Source organism: Castor canadensis, chromosome X, assembly GCF_047511655.1.
Source record: "Castor canadensis chromosome X, mCasCan1.hap1v2, whole genome shotgun sequence".
NCBI lineage: Eukaryota > Metazoa > Chordata > Mammalia > Rodentia > Castoridae > Castor > Castor canadensis.
In genome coordinates, this window is record NC_133405.1 from 143,779,566 (window position 1) to 143,801,196 (window position 21,631).

The following is a 21,631-nucleotide window of genomic DNA, read 5'->3' on the forward strand; positions in this document are numbered from 1 at the left end:
AATTTTGATATTGCACATGGGACATGGAGCTGCTAATGCTATAGGCACTGGTGGCTCACACCTGTACTCCTATCGACTCAGGATGCTGACATCAGGAGGCCAGCCCAGGCAAAATATCTGTGGGACCTCATCTCAATGGAAAACAGCTAGGCATCTTGTGGGCACCAATTAACCCAGTTCCTGTGGAAGCACAAATAGGAAGAATATGTCCTAGTTCAGTCAGGGCAAAAAAGTGAAACCGTATCTCCAAAACAACCAGTGCAGAAAGAGCTGAGGATTCAAGCAGCTTAGCACAGGACTATCAAGCGAAAAGCTCTGAGTTTGTATACCAGTATCATCAAAAGGAAAAAAAAAAAGCAAAATAAAACAAGAACAGTACAATTAGAAATGTATTTACCTGAGTGTCACAGGACACTAAAGAAAAGATACAGCTGTTTCTTTTGGCTCACGTTGTGTGCCCAAAGTTAGAATTTTAATGAAGTGTTTGACTCACAATGAGATGTGGTCTCATAAGGAATTGCATGAGAAGCACCTATATGTAGTCTCTGCTTTGGAAGGATTTCTAACAACTTATATTTGGAAGGTGCACATAAGATAGTGGCCACATAAACACTGGAGACACTCCATGAGTATCAAGGCTTTTTGAGAGACAGAGAGCGGGTATCTATAGCATTAGTGATTCTCTAGGAAGGAATCCCAGCACAACCTTACTGATCTAGCAGATTTAGCACTGTTTTTGTTTCCAATCCATAGGCCAGCTTCTAACCAAATGAATTCTGAAGACAGCCCTGGGAAGAACTTGATTCAAAATTCATGAACGTTAACTGTCCATAGAACTCCTAGATTTAAGTTTACTAGGTTACCTGTAGCCACTTCATTTTTGTCAGGAATTTCCCTTGCATTTTTCTTTCTAGTTCTGTGTACTTATGTTGATATTCTCATTTTGCATATACAAATTGGTACATATCTTAGGAGCACATGTAAGTTAATTCTCACACTGCAATTAAGATCTAGTATTTAAAAACCTTTGGTTATCTTTTCTACTGTCTCTTTTTTATTTTAGGAAAACTGTACATACCAGGTTGATTAGAGAGTTGATATCTCAGTCTGTCCTAGTTACCAACAAGAGTTAATTTTCCAACTCACTCAGTAATGAAGAAAAATGGATGAAAACTGTCTTGAAACCAAACAGCTTCTCCTAGAAAAGCTGGTTCTAAGGTTTACATAAGACTGGCAAAGGAAATCTTTTTTTGGGGGGACTACTGGGATTTTGAATTCAGAATTTCACACTCACTAAGCAGGTGCTCTACCACTTTGAACAAAACTCCAGCACTTTTTGGCTTTAATTGTGTTTCAGATAGGCTCTTACCTCTGTGCCTCGGGCTGGCCTTGGGCCATTATCCTACCTATGCCTCCTGCAGAGCAAGGATTGCAGGCATGTAATTCCTCAACCACATTATTGGTTGAGATGGGGATCTCACTAACTTTTTCCTGGAGCTGGCCTCCAACATAGATCCTCTTTATCTCCACTTCATAAGTAGCTGGGACTACAGACATGTGCCACCATATCCAATCTCAGAATCTCAAAGTTCAGATGAACTTCTTTCATTTTGTCATGAAAAATAATTTGCATTTATCTTTTAATAATCAAAGTTGGTTTGCTATATTCCTATGGTGTATAACTAAATTTTTGAAGTAAAAACATGATAATGATTTTTGGTTTTGCATATATGGTTCTATTACTGCATCTGAGTAAATGTTATATGGTATGTATACATGTTAAAATTCCCCAAGAAATTGAATTCAATTTGACTAGAGGATAAATTTTATTTAAAGTAGATTAAGGATAGCCATATTGTTCCTCCTATGAGTTTGAGCACTATATTGACCAATAGCAGAGAGAGTGGACTCCTTTCATTCCTCATTTTAAAGTAAGTGTTTTCAGTAATTTCTCTAACAGTTCAATATTGGTTATAAATTTGTCAGCCTTTATTCACTGAAATATGTTCCATGTAGTCCTAGTTTCTTCAGTGTTATTTTTATAATAAATGTATTTTGATTTCCTCAAAGAATTTTGTACCTATTAAGGATAATAGTGTGATTTAAGTTCTTAATTCTACCTATGATCTTTATTATGTTTATTGGTTGCAAATATTGTACCATTTGTCAATGTGGAACCAATTTGATCATGTTATGTGATCTTTCTAATGTGCTGCTGAATTCAGTTTATAAGCTTATTCATATTACAGAAGTCTTTGTGTCAGTTCTTCAAAAACTACTATACAGTTTTCTCTTTTGTAAATAGTACTTTTCTGGTTTTAGTATCAGAGTAATACTGGCTCTATAGCATGAGCTTGGACTTTTTCCTTTCATTTCTATTTTATGGAATAACTTGGGGAGGATTTTATTAGTTTTTTTTTTTTTTGAGTCCTGGTAGAATTCAGCAGCCACTACATCCAGCCTCTGGAATTTTATTTCTTGACAGACTGATTACTGTTGCTTGTTATTGATCTGCTTAGGTTTTATTTCTGTTCTCCCAGTTCAATCTTGGTAGGTTATATGAGTCTAGAATTCTGCCCATTATTTTTCTAGATTTTCAAAGTTAATGGAGTATGTTTTCAAACTATTCCACAGTATCTTCTATATTTTTATCCCTAGTTTCCACTGTTGTTACTCTAATTTTATTAATTTGGATATTCTCTTTACTTTAGTTGGTTTGGTTAAGGGTTTTTCAATCTTCTTATGTTTCAGAGAACCAAATATTTCATTGATCCTTTAAATTGTTCATTTAGTCTCAATTTCATTCATGTACTTCAGATTTTTATTATGTCTAATTTTTAGTGTTGAGTTTGGGTTATTCTCAGTTTCCTAAGAACCTTCCTTGATTTGCTTCTTTAGGCTATTTACTTAAAACATCTGCTGGTGGGTTTTTGATTTTTTACTTTTTATTAGTATATAATAGTGACAGATAATAGTGACAGAGGGGGTTTTGTTGTGACATTTCATATATACATATATATTGTTTCCTATTTTGGTTCCCCCCCACCCCCCTCCATTATTCTCCCTCTTCAACCTCCCCCCTCCCTTTTTAAAAAATGGCTTCCACAGGTTTCAACATTCCATTTTGACTCATGCATAGAAAGTTCCTCAACCATATACACCCTCCTTTATCCTCTTCATTTACCATTCACCTCCTATTAGTGGCCTCCCTTTAACATGACCATTTTGACATTCCTGTGTTTCATTGTTTTAGTGTGTGTTCATGGAGGCACACAGCTATATATCCCCTTCTTAGGATATATATACAACTGCTTTTGTTGTATCTCAAAGGTCCTGATAAGTTATATTTTTATTTTCCTGTGATTGTTGCCTTCTTTGAAATTTACCACTGGTATCTTCAACTGTGAACTGTTCACTCAAAAGGATATTGTTTGATCTCCATAGTTGTGTAGTATATGTATAGTTTCTTTTGCTATTGAATTCAGTTAAATTCTATTGTGGTTTAACGTGATACAGAAAATTATATCCTTTTTGTGTTTTGTCACAATTCATGGCCTCAAATGTGTCCTGTCTTATAGAAAGGTCCACAGACCACTGAGAACAGTGTTTTACTCAGCATTTTCTGGTTGGAATATTTTGCAGGCATCCATTGTGTCCATTTGATCTATGGTGCAGTTAAACTCTGAAGTTATCCTTTTGTTGTTGAGTTTGGATGATGAGATTAGAGTATTGAAACCAAAAAGAGAAAAGACCTACCATAATTGTATCTGAACCAATCTGCCTCATTATGCACAAGAGTACTTCTTTTATAAATTGCATCAACTTTCAGTGCCTATACAATTAGAATTGTTGTATCTTCTATTGTTGTGGATGGAGTTTTCATATTATTAATATGTAGTGACCATTTATATCCTTTCTTCACTAATTCTGGTTTGACAGGTATAAGTATAGAGTCCCCTGAATCCTTCAGATCCATCTGCTTGGTATATTATTTTATATCCATTTATTTTCAGACTTTGTATGTCTTTGAAAGTGAGTTTTAGTTGGTTTCTCTTTTGCAAATAGCAAACAGTTGGATCTTGTTTGTAACTCCCTTTACCAGTTTGCATCTTTTCTTTAAGCTGAAAATCAAAATGCAATGTAATATTCACTACTCATTTTAAGGTAGATATCAGAATAATTGAGTAGGAATATAGTTTAAAATAATGGCATAAGAAATTCTGAGCTTAGAAAAGGCCTATGTACAGGCAATAAAAGGGGTTGCCAAATTATTAAAAAAGCTCATTGTTCTTTGTATAAATTATATTACTTAAGCAAAGTAAGTATAAAATACTCAAGACTAAACTGGGACAATTTCTAATGTAAAATAAGTAGATGTAGAAGGTAAAGAGAATAGGATGATCCAAAAACTTGATCATTGCTTCCTGCACATTTTAATTGGAGAATTAAGACCATTTTTATTTGCAGTTATTATTGAAAAGTGTGTATTCATTTCTCCTTTATTTGTTTTATAGAGTTTCTGGGAGATCATGGTGTTCCTTTTCCTGATTTCTCAGTTCTCTACTGTACTGTTATTTATTCATGTCTGAACTGTTCTCATTAGGTACAAATTTGTTCCTTTTATGTCTGTTTTTAATTGTCTTCTACAGTGCTGGCTTATCACTCAAAAATGGCTTTAGTTTATCCTTAAAGAAGGTCTTTCTGTTTCTCCTTTAGATTTATGGATGACTTTGTTGGATACAGTAGTCTTAGTTGGCAGTGATTTTCTTTCAAGGCTTGAAATACATTGTTCTGTGCTCTTCTGGAACAAGGATTTTCCTGGGAAGTCTGCTGTTAATGTCAAATGTTTGCCTTGGTAAGTAACTTGAACCTTTCTTTTTCAGTTTTCAATATTCTTTCCTTCCTCTGTATTGTTGGCATTTTAGCTGTATTATGATACAGAAAGGTTCATTTCTGTTCATGTTTATTTTGGTTTCCAAGTGCCTCCTGTGCCTGGATGTCCATTTTCTTTCCTAAATTTGGGAGATACCGACTATTGGATTTGTTTCTTAATCATGTCCCAGAAGCCCTGAATATTGTTCTCATAAGTTTTGTCTTTATTTCTGTAGTATTCTTCAAACTTCTCTTCAATTCAAGATATTCTTTCTGCTGGCCTGGACCTGACATTTTGTGCTTTTTTCATTTGGGTTTCTTTTTCATATTTCCAGCTTTTCACTTAGCAGATTTCTATGTTTTCATTTACAGTCATCAGAGTCTCTCTTGGAATTTGCAGTCATTCGAATCTTTCAGAATCTCCCTTTGTTGACTTTCTTTCTGAAGTGAACTGAATATCTCATCCAAGTCTTGAATTCACTATTTTATTCTCCTTTGAATACTTTTTGAAGCCATGAATCATTTTTAAGGCAAGACTTTTGAACTTTCTGCCATTTCAAGCATTTCAATTTATTTGGTTCAGTAACTGAAGAATTTTGAACTTTTAGAAGAGGTTTACAACTTCATATTTCATATTTCTCATGTTTTTATTTTGTGATTTATGCACGTATGGGGTGGATATTGATTTCGTATTACAAAGATAGCTTCTTAGTGAGCAAACTTCTTTTGAGGATTCAGTCTTCAGTACTGCTTATAGGGGAGAAAATATGTACCCATAAATTAACACAACCAAAACAATATAATGAGATTCAACAAAAGACAACTACTATATCACAAATAATCATAAAGACAAAAGTGGCAAAAATAACAGAGAACTAACCATGAAGATAAAATTAATAAAAGTAAAAATAATATTAGTAAAATAATGGAATAAGAGAGGGTAATGAAAGTGAAAAGAGAGAGAAGTTACAAGTGTAAATAAAGAAAGATTATGACAGAGAAAATAGAGGAAGGATTAAAATATCTGACTACAAAAGAAGAAAAATAATCAATAAATTAGATAAAAGTCAGCAGGAACAGAGGATAGATTGAAACTTTTTTTTTCATTTTAAATTACTCATTCATTTTTACTGTCATTTAAATTTCAAACATGCCTACAGGAATAGAGAATATAGTAGAACAATATGATGAACCACCCATGCACCCATGTTCTCATTACAACTTTCACAGCATAACCAATAGTATTTAATTTATATCCAGACTCAATAACCACCACTCATTGGATCACTCTCAAGCAAAGACAGATAAGTATAAACATTTCAGAACATCCCTCTTAAAAACTAAGGACTCTCCTTTGTTTTGTTTTGGTTTTTACTATTTTTTATGATCATAACTAATAGGATAAAGGGTTTCATTGTGATAATGTCACAGATGCATACAGTATACTTTTACACATTCACCCCTTCCGTTATATCCCCTTAGCTCTCCTCCATCTTCCCCTCTTCTTTTCGAACAGTGTTTGGTGGGTTTCATTATACTATTTCCCATCCTCTCTCCCACTGAAGATAGTTTCCCTTTTACATTCAAGTCCCATTATTACAATCATCATCATCTTAGGTCTAGAATCCACATTTGAGAGAAATGTGTTACTTGACTTTGAGCTTGGCTTGTCTTACTCCACATGGTTATCTCCAGTTCAACCTCTTTGCCTGAAAATGACATAATTTCATTCTTCTTTACAGCATAATAATAGTCGATGATGGACATATGCCACATTTTCTTTACCCATTCATTGGTGTTGATCACCTAGGCAGACCCACAGATTGGTATTATAAATAGTACTACTGTAAACATGGCTATGCCAGTGTCTCTGTTGTGTATTGTTTTATACACCTCTAAATATATGCCCAAGACTGGTATGGTGGGGTCATAAGACAGTTCTGTCTTTGGTTTCTTGTGAAACGTTCATACTGATAGGGGTTGCACTAATTTACATTCCTACCAACAGTGTATGAGAATTCCTTTTCCCCTTGCATCCTTGTCAGAATATGTTATTGTTTGTTTTCTTGATGGTTGTTAAACGGAGGTGAAATTTTGGTGTAGTTTTTTTTTTTTTTTCTTTCTCAGTACTGAAGATTGAACTCAGGGCCTACACCTTGAGCCGTTATACCAGCACTTTTTTGTGAAGTGTTCTTTTGAGAAAGGGACTCATGGAACTGTTTGTTCTGGGCCTGATTGAACTGCAATCCCCCTGATCTCTGCCTGCTGAGAAGCTAGGGTTACAGGCGCAAGCCACCTGCACCTGGTTTTGGGATAGTTTTGATTTGCATTTCTTTTATAGCTTAGTATGTTGAACATTTCCATTTGTGTTTGTTAGCTATTTGTATTTCTTCTTCTGAGAAGTGACCTTTCAATTCATTTGTCCATTTATTAATTGGATTAGTTGTTCTTTTGCACTTCAATTTTTTTCAGCTCTTTATATAATCTGGATATTAATCCTGTATATGCTGATAAACTGGCAAAGCTTTTCTCTAGTGCTGTGGAATATCTCTTGATTCTGATAATTGTTTTCTTTAATGTGCAGGATCTTTTTAATTTGATGCAATTCCATTTGTCAATTCTTGTTCTTATTTCTTGAGCAATTGGAGTCCTTTTCAGAAAAATAATTGCTTATGTCTACATCTTCCAGTATTTCCCTGTTTTCCTGTAGTAGTTTCAGAGCTTACATTAAGATCTTTGATACATTTTGAATTTTTTATAGGTTGAGATCACATGGTCTCGTTTCATTCTCCTACATGTAGACTAGACAAGCAGTTTTCCCATTGAAGAGGCTGACTTTTCCCCACTTTTTGGCTCCTTTGTTAAAAATCAGATGACTGCTGCTATGTAGGCTCTTTTCTGGGTCTTTTCTTCTAGTCCATTGGCCTTCATGACTATATTTGTGCCAGTACCATGCTGGTTTTAGTACTATGGGTCTGTAGTATAATTTCAAGTACAGAATTTTGATACCTTCAGCATTAATCTTTTTTGCTCAGATATGTGTCTCCATTCGTTTGGAAGACCTCAGGTCTTCCAAATTTTAGGATTTATTTTTCTATTACTGTGAAAAATGACCTTGGAATTTTGATGGGAATTGCATTGAGTTTGTAGATTGCTTTTGGTAGTATAGCCTTTGGCACAACATTCAGTTCAGCCAATGTGTGAACACAGGACTTTTATTTTCCCATCTTCTGGTGTCTTCTTCGATACCTTCCTTGAGTGTTTTGTAACTTTCATCGTAGAGGTCTTTCATCTGTTTAGTAAGTTTATTCCTAGGTATTTTTATTTTGAGGCTATTGTTTTCATATCTCTTTCTTGGCCTCTTCATTGTTAGTATATAGAAAATGAACTGATTTTTGTATGTAGTTTTATACCCTGCTACATTGCCAAAAGTGTTTATCAAATCTAAAAGTTTCCTGGTGAGATCTTTAGGGTCTTTTGAGTATAGGATCATAACCTCTGCAAATTGTGATACTTTGGCTTTTTCCTTCCTTATCTGAGTCCCTTTTATTCCTTTCTTTTGGTCTATTGCTCTGCCTAGGAATTAGAATACCTTATTGAGTAAGAGTGGAGAGCGTGGAAACCCTTGTCTAGTTCCTGACTTAAGAAGAAATGGTTTCAATTTTTCCCCATTTACCGTGATACTGCATATAGGTTTGTCATATGTATCATTTATTCCTAGTTCCATCAGAGTTTTTAATCAAGAAAGGATGCTGGATTTTGTCAGAAGCTTTTGCTGCATTTATTGAGATGATCATGTGATTTTTGTCCTTGATTCCATTTGCATTCTGGATTGCATTTATTGATCTGGGTATGTTGAACCATCCTTGCATGCCAGGAATGAAACCAATTTGATCACATTGTATGATCTTTTTAATGTGTTGCTGAATTTGCTTTACAAGTATATTGCTAGGAATTTTTGATTCTATGTTCATCAAAAAATTTATTCTATAATTTTTTCTTCTGTGTGTCCTTGTCTGCTTTTAGAATGAGTGTAACAGTTGGCGAAGGATGAGTTTGGTTATGCTCCTTCCCTTTCCACTTTATGCAACAGATTGGAGAGTACTGGTGTTAGTTCTTCTTTAAAGGTCTAGTAGAGTTCAGCCATCCAGTCTTCTTCATTGGATGAATCTTTATGATTGCTTTAGCCTCATACATGTTATATATCTGCATAAATGATTGATATCCTTTTGTTTAAATCTTGGTAGGTCACCAACATAATAGTAAAAACACTGAAAAAGTTAAAAATGAAGGAAAGATAAAAGAAGAAGACAAAGAATTAGAAAAGCTTCTTTTAGGTCCTCTAATACTAGAATCCTCCAGGTCTGGGGGGATAGCTTGTTATGTACCAGGAGTAGTTTAGTTTTTCTCTGTTCCCACAGTATTTCTTGTTATTGTATGTGGGCTTAGTGGTTTGGCCAAGGGGGTATTATTACTTACCTGAGCAGCATTAATTTAAGAAGCTTCACTTCTTTGAGTACCAGGAGCTTTGCTGGCCCTGGTGAGCTTCATGGCCTGTGGGCGGAGCAGCTTCCTGAGCGTTCCACAGGAGCCCATTTTATACACCCAGGGATAACAAAAATCCAAGCCCAGGGGTGTTCCATAATGCCTCGGAGTTGCTGAAATAAATAAGGCACTGAGCTCCATGCTGTGGGGTGCTGGGACACTCAACAAACTGTCTGCTGGTCTCAGTGTTTTCAGATCATTCTAAACAATGAACAATGCTGAGGGTGGGAGAAAGCTTCAGAAAATCAAGTGGTGCACCAAACTTGGTATCAGAACTCTCAGCAGCAAACTACTTGTGGAGAGGAGCAGCTCTGGAGACCAAAGATCCTGAAAACCAGAAGCTCAGAGCTCTCAAACTCTGCAGAGCATAGTGTCTGCTACAGAGATTTGTATTGCCATGCCTTTCATAATTAGAGTTTTCAGCTGCTTAAATGTCTCAATGGGTCTGCATTGGAATCCCCCCTCTATGAATGTACCTTACAATGAAGGGTCTGACAGGGTGTTACTAAGCTCTCTGACTTTTATTGTCTCTTGGTCCAGGTCCCCAGAACAACTCAGTCTCCAGCAACAGGCATTTTCTCCAGATGTTGTAGCACCCCAAGTCACAAAGAGTTGCAAAGCTATTAATTTATTATGAATTAATTATGAATTTATTCTCCAATGCAGTAACTCAGGAGGAGTTACTATCAGACCAAATCTACCCACTGTGTTTACAGGTTTTCGGGACCATAGGTTTTCCTATGGCTAGGGCTGACAGTCTCTTTTTGCCAGGGATCTCTGTACTCTCCATGTTTACCTTGTGGTTGTGACTTCAGGTTACCCTACTCTCAGAGAGCTGACCTTGAAGTTGGATACTGTTTCCTAATTTTCTCTGAATCACCTCTCTTTTTCTTTGCTCTTTTTACTTTTCTTTCACCTCTTTCTTTATTCTTGATGCTCTTTCTTCCTTTTTCCTCTGGAATATAGTCTATCCTATGTTGCCCTGACTCTGTTCATTTATAGCATCACATGGAGGATTCTTCAAGTCTTCCATGTTACTTTCAAAATGTTATCACCTATTAAATGGAGTTTGCTATTCAGCTTAATGTTGATGTGTTTATCACCAGTACAATTGAGAAAGCTTCTTTTCAAAACGAAGTCTTATGCATATTTTACATTAAAATCTTAATCTTAAATTTGCTTTGAAGTGAGGATGAATAAAACAAGATTGTCCCTTATTGAGTTACATAGACATCACTCGTTTTTATCTGAAAAGACAACAACAATACATAGACTTTAGTAACTCACCAAATTTTAGTGTTTTTTATACATGCTTAGACAACAATCATAATAGAAACATTATTTTGGGGCCATCATGCTTTCAAAAGTTTAAAAAATTTGATTCACTAAAATGTACCCCATGTTATAATAATAGTAACTCCTTTAACCAGTTATAAATCAAACTTCATTCAAAAGACCTTAAAAGAAACATATTTATATAAAATTCAACTTTGGTAAAATTTTAATTTCCTAAGCAATCACAAACCTAACCATAGAAGACAAAAAAAAAAACTATCTGTCTTGTTATGGAAAAATCTTTCATTTTTTTATAGGCACATTTAAAGGTGATTTTCCACATGTGTACATAATATACTTTACAGTCTCTTTTATGCTTTGGTATTCTCCCCTCCTTTTAAACAATTTTAATAAGTTTTTTCCTCTTTTTTGTACATGCATATAATGTATCCACTCCATCACTCTCTCCATTATTCTTTAATAAATCTTACTGAGGTCAATAAGATTAATAGGAAATTATAAATATGATATTTATAAGAAACATTATAAGAAGATCTTATTGTTCAAGACAGAAAGCCTTATAACTAGCATATTTGAGAATGGTCTACTTATTTATAAATACATCTTCTCTCATCAGATTTGTCTGTGATAGATGACTTGTAAAGATTTAGAGGCATTCTAAATCATTAGGATCATTAGTTACAACAAAAAAATTATAATTAAATGGTTAAAAATTATGCTACTCCTAAAGTTATAGACTACTTATATTCAATCAGTACTTTGAAAAAAATCTGTTATTTCCTTTGCCTATTTTAGGCTTGGTGCATGGAAAAGAAAGATCAAATAAAATTAGTGATGTTTGGAATTCTGATAATATGTCATAGATGTGACTTATTTGCAAACTTATTAGAATTCATGTTATATCTGCATTTAGAATGCACTTATGCATATTTTCAAATATTTGATGACCACCTAAATTGACTGTCAATACTAAATTGACTTGTCAATACTCACATAGGTACTTCAGACTAATTATAAATGCCATTTATAAGCCCACTGAATGTCTTCCTAAAAGTGGTTGCTACCTGAAATAGATGGTGACTGTTTCATAATAGAGAAAGAAGATACAGCTGAATATTATGGCATGCTAGAGGCCTTCTATCCTTCTGCATTGGATAGCCTGGAGGAAGAGCAAGGAACATAGATATAAGATTGGTAAACAGTCAAAGCTGGAATACAATAGTAAAATCAAAACGAACAGGTTTTACTTCCCTCGACATGAATGTTCACTATTTTTCCTGTCCGGGTAGGAAAAGAAACTCTGTGATGAGAATGTGTATGTGAGCTATGAATTTCTGTCTCTTACCTTCTCTCTCTCTTCTTTCCCTCCCTCCTCTCTCACTCCTTCCCTGTCTCCCCCTTTTATCTCCCCCACCTCTCATCTAAACTGAATATGCTTCAGTTGCTATGCCTCCTTATTTGGTATATCTGTGTCCATTATACACCAGGTATAAGTTGGTTAAATTCATCTGCTAGGGTCCAAGGTAGTGACTAGGGTGCAGAACAAGACAGTGTGAGCTCTGTGACTACAAAATCTTGCTGGAACACTGGAGCCACACTTGGCAGAAATAAAGCACCAAAGAGAATCAAAACTTCAACACTCCAAACCCCTAGCCTGTAGAAAACTTCTCCACACCACATTACACTGAGAAAACAGATGGCTGCCGCACTGCCAGACGCCACCTCCAAACCTGCCTGGGAGACATTCAGTAGACCAAACAGGTAAGCGCCAAGTATCACATGGTATTCCCCCAGCCACCCCTGGGATAAACTAGCATAGCCACTGGCTGTGCTGAACCCCATGCAAAAAAAAAAAAAAGTACAATAAACAAGGAACTGAAAACTAGCACACAGTGGAGGGGGCAGGGTTGCTGAAAGCACACCAGAGAAGGGGACAGGGGCAAGGAGCTGATAGCTGTGTGAAATAGTAGTGAACAAAGCATGGAAAGGCAGAAGGACAGAGACCGGGTGGGTGATAAGCCACTGCCTGAAGTAGGGCAGGTAGTGGACCACAAAGGTCATCTCCTGAGCCAGTGAGCAACACCCAAAGTCAAACAGCTCCACAAAATTAAAAACAAACAGCAAACCATCACAACACGCAGACAGCAGGGAGCCAGCTGACGGATCACTGACCTTGCCACAGAGAAAGAGGGCAAGGCAAAGAAACAAGCCCCCTATAAACCAACAAGCAAAAATCCAATTCCAAAACAGGACAGCTGGTGGGCTATAGAGCTGATCTCCTGAACCTGAGGACAACACACAAACTTAAACTGCCACACCCCACTGAGGGAGGAGCTGACCAAGCAGCTGCTGCTCAAAGACAGAAGGAAAAACACACTACTCATAAGCCAAAGACCTGGAAAGATTACCATGAGCTTTTGCTTACATACCAACACCAGGACTGGATGCTGGAGGAGTAACACCAGAACTCAAACTAAGACTGACATTCTATTGTTCTTGAACCTGGAGTTTATTTTGTTTGTTTGTTTCCTTCTTGTCTGTTTGTTCATCTCTCCCCATTGATTTCTTTGATGTTATTAGTTTTATTATTGTGGGTTTTCTAGTTTAACTTTTACTCCTATTATCTTTTTTTTCTTTTCTCTTTCTATACTATCAACTTAACCATCATCATCCTCTCATCCCTACGCTCACCCTCTTTACTTTCCATCCTTCTCTTGTGCTAAAACCCATTGCTCCCCACTCACCCACTCTCTTCCCCTAGCCCTCACCTTCCCCTTACTTTCTCCCCTAACATATCACCTGACTACCCCTCCCTCCTTCACCCACTGAACAACCTACTATACCAACTATACACAACTCAAACCCCTGCAATCCCTATCACAAATACCTTCTTCTACAACAACAGAAATATACCCAAACACACACAAGGACCACAAAAACAGCAGCCTCCACACTGCTTTCCCCACACATCCACGTCACTTCCCATCTCCACCTTTAGTGCCACCCAATCCAACCCCCAAATTTCTATAGTTAGCATTACAAACATTAACCCTGCCAAATCCCACTGCTTATAGATATTACCGCCAGGGGATCTTCTGTATGAGGGTGTTAAACCTGTGAACTAGTTAATACTAAATTACACCCAGAGCAGGGTCAGAAATAGCGTACCAACTTAGCTAAAAACCCAAGACAGAAACAAAACAAAAATTAAATCAAGGGAAAGAAAACAGATGACCGAAACCAAAAACTTGCCTATCAAGAACATAGTTGCACAGTACCAAGTGGAGCAATGGGAAGAAGAAAAAGGAATGGAAACCATTCTCCCCCCAAAAAATAATTTAATACAGGATTCAGAGGGAAATGAAGAAAATGGATACCCAGTTCTGAAATCCAACAAAACAAAGACAAATGACACCAAGGAACCCAACTATGTCCACAAGAACAACCTCAAAGCAGAAATCCTGCAAGTAATCACTGAGAATTTCATGGAGATGTTACTAGACATGGTCAACCAAAACATAAAAGATGCACTCAAGAAATTCCAAGACACCAAAAATAAAGACACAGAAACAAATAAATGAACTCATAGGAGCCCTAAATAAATACCAAAGTAAAATAGAGAACACTATAAATAGAGAGATAAATGCATTAAAGATGAAAATAGACAATATTAAAGAGGAAGTGACCCATGATATGGAAGAACTTCAGAAAAAAAGAATGAAACAGAAGTACAAAACAGAGTGGAAGGCCAAGCCAGCACACTAGAACAAGCAGAAGACAAAATCTCAGAACTTGAAGATAAATGGAAATTAGAGGAAAAACTGAAGAGCTATTAGTCAAACAACTCAAGACCTGTGAAAGGAATATGCAAGAACTCTCCAACTCCATCAAAACACCAAACCTGAGAATCATAGACATTGAGAAGGAGAAGAGGTGCAAGCAAAAGGAATTCATAATATATTCAACAAAATAATAGAAAATTTCTCAAACCCGGAGAAAGCTATGCTCATTGTGGTACAGAAAGCCTCCAGGAAACCAGACAGACTTGACCAAATAGAACCTCCCTATGACATACTATCATTAAAATAACAAGCACAGAGAATAGAGGAAGAATATTGAAGGCTGTAAGAGAGAAAAAACAAATAACATACAAAGGTAAACCCACCAGAATCACAACAGATTTCTCATTGGAAATCTTTAAAGGAAGAAGGGCATGGAGTGAGGTATTCTGGGCACTGGATGAAAAAAACTTCAATTCTAGGGTACTCTACCCAGAAAAATATAACTCAAAATAGATGGAGCAATAAAAGCCTTCCATGATAAGCAGCAACTAAAACAAGATATGACCACAGAGCCACCACTGCAAAAGATTCTCCAAGGAATTCTGTACACAGAAAATGAAAGCAAACAAAACCATGAGAAGACAGGCAATACCAAACCACAGGAGAAGAAAAGGCAAGGAATCAAAGTAACATTGATTCAGCTGCACACAATCAAACCCTTAAACAACAAGACAACTAAATGACAGGAATCACCACATACCTATCAATATTAACACAGAATGTTAACAGACTTAACTCCCCCATCAAAAGACATCTTTTGGCAAACTGGATTAAGAAGGAAGATCCAACAATCTGTTGTTTACAGGAGAGCCATCTCACTGATAGGAACAAGCACTGGCTTAGGGTAAAATGTTGGAAGAAGATTTACCAAGCCAATGCACACCCCCTCCAAAACAGACAAGAGTTGCTACTCTTGTCTTATCTCAGACAAAGTAGACTTCAAACTTACATTGACCAAGTGAGATAAAGAAGGACACTCCATACTAACAAAAGAGAAATACATCAAAAGGAAAGAACAATTATCAACCTGTCAGTGCACCCAATTTCACCAAACGTATTCTGAAGGACCTAAAAACACCTATAGATTCCAACACAGTGGTAGTGGGAGACTTCAATACTTCCCTATCACCCAGAGATATGTCATCCAAACAAAAAATCAATAAAGAATTTCTAGAACTAAATCACTCCATAGATCAAATTGACCTAGCTGGTGTCTACAGAATATTTCATCCAACTTCTGCACAATATACATTCTTCTCAGCAGCCCATGGAACCTTCTCCAAAATTGATCATGTTGTAGGGCACAAACCAAGCCTCAGCAAATATAAGAAAATAGAAAATATACCATGCATTCTATCTGATCACAATGCAGTAAAACTAGAACTCAACAACAGAAACAACAGCAGAAAATATGCAAACAATTGGAAGCTGAACACCACATTGCTCAATGATCAGTGGGTCCGTGATGAAATAAAAGAGGAAATGAAAAGCTTCCTGGAAGCTAATGAAAATAAAAACATGACCTGTCAGAACCTATGGGATACAGCAAAGGCCGTCCTAAGAGGAAAGTTTATACCCATGAGTGCATGTATTAACAGGACAGAAAGATCTCAAATCAAGGACCTAGTGCTACATCTCAAACTCCTAGAAAAACAAGAACAAACAAATCCAAAAACAAGCAGAAAGAGAGAAATAATAAACATAATAGCTGAAGTTAATGAAATAAAAACAAACAAAAAACATACAAAGAATCAATGAAACAAAAAGCTGTTCCTTTGAAAAAATGAATAAGATGACAGTCCCGTGGCAAAACTGACTGAAATGAGGAGACAAAAAACCCAAATCGGTAGAATCAGAAATGCAAAAGGGCAGAAACAACAAACACCATGGAAACCCAAGGAATCATGAGGACAATAATTTGAGAACCTATATTCCAATAAATTTGAAAATCTTGAAGAAATGGACAAATTTCCAGATACTTATGACCATCCAAAATTGAACCAAGGATATTAGCGACTGAAATAGATCTATAAAATGAAATGAACTTGAAGCAGCAATCAAGAATCTCTCAAAAAAGAAAAGTCCAGGACCTGATGGATTCTCTGCTGAATTCTATCAGACCTTTAAAAAGGACTGATACCAACCCTTCTTAAAGTGTACCATGAAATAGAAAGGGAAGGAACACTGACTAAGTCATTCTCTGAAGCCAGTATTACAATTATTCCAAAGCCAGGCAAAGATACCTCCAAAAAGGAGAACTACAGGCCAATCTCCTTCATGAACATCAATGTAAAAATCCTCAAAACTGTAATGGCAAACCGAATTTGACAGCACATCAAAAAGATCATTCACCATAACCAAGTTGGCTTCATCCCAGGAATGCAGAGGTGGTTCAACATATGAAAATCAATAAACGTAATAAACCACATTAACAGAAGCAAAGACAAAAACCACTTCATCATCTCAATAAATGCAGAAAAAGCCTTTGATAAGATCCAACACCACTTCATGATAAAAGCTCTAAGAAAATTAGGAATAGAAAGAATGTACTTCAACATTGTAAAGGCTGTATATGACAAACCTACAGCTAGCATTATACTTAATGGTGAAAACTGAAACCATTTCCCCTAAAATCAGGAATGAGACAAGGGTGCCCACTATCCCCAATCCTATTCAACATAGTACTGGAATTCCTAGCCAGAGAAATTAGGCAAGAAGAAAGAATAATAGGAATACAAATAGGTAAAGAAACTGTCAGAATATCCCTATTTGCAGATGAAAAGATCCTGTATCTTAAAGACCCAAAAAATTCCTCGACACCATAAACAGCCTCGGCAAGGTGGCAGGATACAAAATCAACTTGCAAAAATCATTTGCTTTTCTATACACCAACAATGAACAAATTGAGAAAAAACATATGGAAACAATTCCATTTACAACAGCTTCAAAAAAAAAATCAAATACCTAGGAGTAAACTTAACAAAGGATGTGAACAACCTCTACAAGGAAAAGTAAAAACCCCTAAAGAAAGAGATCGAGGAAGACTTCAGAAGATGGAGAGATCTCCCATGCTCATGGATCGGTAGAATGAGCATAGTAAAAATGTCAATACTCCCAACAGCAATCTATATGTCCAATGCAATTCCCATCAAAATCCCAATGACATTCATCACAGAGATTGAAAAATCTACTCTAAAGTTCATTTGGAAACACAAGAGACCATGAATAGCCGAGGCAATACTCAGCAAAAAGAGCATCATTGGAGGTATCACAATACCCGACTTCAAACCATATAACAGAGACACGACAATAAAAACAGCATGGTACTGGCACAAAAACAGACATGAAGACCAGTGGAGCAGAATAGAGGAGCCAGATATAAGTCCACACAGCTATGCCCACCTTATTTTTGACAAGGGTGCCAAAACCACACGATGGAGAAAAGACAGTGTCTTCAACAAATGTTGCTGGGAAAAGTGGTTATCTGCCTGCAGAAAACTGAAACTAGATCCATGTTTATCAAACCCTGTACTAGTATCAACTAAATATGGATTAAGGATCTAAATATGAGACCTGAAACTCTGAAGTTAGTACAGGAAGGAGCAGGAAACACTCTGGAACTAATAGGTATAGGCAAGGACTTCCTCAATACAACCCCAGCAACTCAGCAACTATCAGAAAGGATGGACTAATGGGACTCCATGAAATTTACAAGCTTCTGCACGACAAAAGAAATAGTCTCTAAACTGAAGAGACCACCCACAGAGTGGGAGAAATATTTGCCAGCTACACATCAGACAAAGGACTGATAACCAGAACATACAGGGAGCTCAAAAAACTAAACTCCCCCCAAATCAATGAACTAATAAAGAAATGGGCAACTGAATTAAACAGAACTTTCTCAAAGGAAGAAATTCAAATGGCCAAAAAACACATGAAAAAATGCTCACCATCTCTGGCCATAAAGGAAATGCAAATCAAAACCACACTAAGATTCCACCTCACCCCTGTTAGAATAGCCATCATCAGCAACACCACCACCAACAGGTGTTGGTGAGGATGCGGGGAAAGAGGAACCCTCTTACACTGCTGGTGGGAATGCAAGCTGGTGCAACCACTCTGGAAAACAATAAGAAGGCTTCTTAAAAATCTAAACATAGATCTGCCATATGATCCAGCAATCCCACTCCTGGGGATACACCCAAAGGAATGACACTCAGGTTCCTCCAGAGGCACCCAAAGGAATGACACTCAGGTTCCTCCAGAGGCACCTGCACACCCATGTTTATTGCAGAGCTATTTGCAATAGCCAAGTTATGGAAACAGCCAAGATGCCCCACTAGTGACGAATGGATCAAGAAAATGTGGTATTTATGCACAATAGTGTACTACTCAGCCATGAAGAAGAATGAAATCTTATCATTCACAAGTAAATGGATGGAACTGGAGAACATCATTCTGAGTGAGGTTGGCCAGGCTCAGAAGACCAAAAATTGTATGCTCTCCCTCATATGTGGACTTTAGATCTAGGGCAAATGCAGCAGTGTTGTTGGACTTGGGTGACAGGCTAAGGGGAGAGCACATACAGGAGGAATAGGGAAAGATAGGAAACCCAAAACATGGAAGTGTTTGATGTTCCCACAGTAGAGCAGCTAATGCAGTAACCTTAAAACAACAGAGGTCAAAAAGAGAAGGTGACTGAGAAGTAGTGAAGAGGTCTGTAGAGCTGAATCAATTTGGGTTGTAACACACTTGTGCATGGAAGCAATCTCTCTGGATAGTTACCCTTATCTCAACTAGCAGGAACGCTATGTCTTTCTTAATATTTCTTATGTCTACTTGTCAACAAAATTGGAGAGAAGGGCAGAACAAGTTCTGCCTGGAAGCCAGAGCAGTGGGGGGATGGGGAGGGAGCGTGGGGGAGAAACGGCCCTAAAAATATATGCCCATGTGAATAAATGAATAAAAATAAAATTCATCTCCTACATTATCCTTTCTTATCCCTTCTCACTTTGTCAGCAATCTCAACAATTGACTTGCAGTTTATTTGCATACGTGAATGTAAAGTCAATCACCGTCTCCTTTTACACTCCCTTCTTCTACTGCCACAGAGTTTGTATAATCCTGTGCTCTTGGTCATTGTCCTGGATCAGCAACCCTGGGTTCCAAAAGAGTTTACTGAACACCACCAGGTGAGCTGGGAGCAAGTGGGGTAGCAGTGAGGGTCAGCAGTGTCAATGAGTGTCCCTGAGGCAGCTGGAACTGCACAGTGCCTCTCTATCTATTTACAGGTTGCAACCATCAATGCAGATGTACTGAACATGCTTTCTGTCAAGTTGCTTGGTGATTGCATCCAGATCCAGTGTGATGGTGTACTAACACTAGAAGTGTGTCTCTTCCACTGTCCAAAGGTCCAGAATATTTTCTATGACATATGGGATTTTGGCTTCAGCAGCTCTGTTGAAGACAAGAAAGAGGGCTGCTTTCTGCTGCTATTTAGTTTTGTCCTTGGTAATTTCCTTGTCTGCTGCATTGAGGAAAGCCCTGGGCCTGGTATTGATCCATCTTGGGGCAACCATCACCATCTTGCACTGTTTGGTGGGCAGCTAGGAAAGGACACCATATTTGAGGTGTAGCAGCATGATGGCTTCCACCAGCAGGAGCTTCATCTCTCCCAGGTTGGAGGAGCCTAAGTAATCCCAGGGTAGCCTTTTGGTGTCACAGTAGCAAAATCCAAAGTCATGAAACTGAAGTAAGAATGTTGTCTTGACTGCAATGATGATCTATGTGTAAAACTCAGAGGCCAGAACAAGGCTGGTGTGCCAATATCATACTGTTGGCAAACTCTAGGATGGGCACAAGTGATCAACAGTAAGGGATCTTGTTGGTTTTGAGGAAGTGAGGTTTGTCAATGCTGACAGCATTGAAAGAGGCATTTAGCTGTTTTTCCCACTTGCTAAGAAGGTCAAAATTGATTACACTGACTAAGTCAGCTCACAGGTGGCCCTTCCCAGTCACCACTATGGTGATATCCTCTGGGCTCAGAGATAGCAGGCACAGAAGGAAGGCCTCTTCCCAGGTGAAGCACATGGAGGACAGCACCACCACCAGGAGCAGATACTCCTTTGGATAAAAGGCCACTATACTCATGGCATGGGTCATCTTCCTCAGGCCCTTGCTATCAGTAGGTAACAGGCAGCTTCTTTTCACTAAGGCAAAATTAATTCCAGCTCACTGGAAGGGCTTTGGATTGAACACAAGCTTGGCATCTACTCCAGAAAGGTCAGCTTCAAGGACATCTTGAAGATCTTGTTGGAGAGACATCTTCCCCAACTGAGAAGCAAATGCCAGGGTAACAGTCTTGGGCAGAGGGTCCAGCTTAACTTGAAGAAGGTCATGCCCACTTGCAATTAGATTATTGAGAGAAGTTCCACATCACAGATCATGGAATTAATCTGTTCAATCGTCATATGTCTACCTTGAAGCCAGCCTGGGGGGAAAAACCTATGCATCTCCCCTTTGACAAAGGCTGGGGATAGACCTGAGGGCAGGCTGATCTGGTCCCTCCCCCACTGCTGCCATTGATCCCTTACAAGGGTTGCAGGGTGACTGGGGAGGAGGTGCTTGACTGCTTTCATCAGGACATGGCAATAGTCTGTCATGTGTAAGTCCCATGTCTTCATGGCAGGTTCATAATTTCTGCTGGTCAGAATCTTAAACACTGCAAGGAGCTCCTCAGCAGAGCCTATATTCACCCCAAAACAATCTACTTTCTGTATGCATATTCCCTTTTGACAGTTTACTGTTTTTGTGGAGTGAGGCCAAAATTTCTTTTGGAGTCTTCCTTCTGTTCTGGGCATCACACCCCCTGAGTCATAATGAATGCCAGAAATGCTCACTCCCAGTTAGAGGGTTTGGCTGTCTTGGCCTCTATTTCAGAATCTCTGGGAGGCTGTCTAGAGGAATAAGCTGTTGTCTCCTGGGAACTCTCTGCTTTGGTCAAATATTCATGATTTGTGTTATTAACAGGTGTTGATTTGATCATATGTAAAGCCTGAGGATGACCTTGACATAGT

General features: G+C 37.7%; 1 pseudogene; it reads right to left on the reverse strand.

Annotated features, from left to right (window-relative positions):
* Positions 1-19,654: 19,654 nt before the first annotated feature.
* Positions 19,655-21,230, reverse strand: LOC109675939 (SWI/SNF-related matrix-associated actin-dependent regulator of chromatin subfamily A-like protein 1; annotated as a pseudogene).
* Between the last annotated feature and the right edge of the window lie 401 nt (positions 21,231-21,631).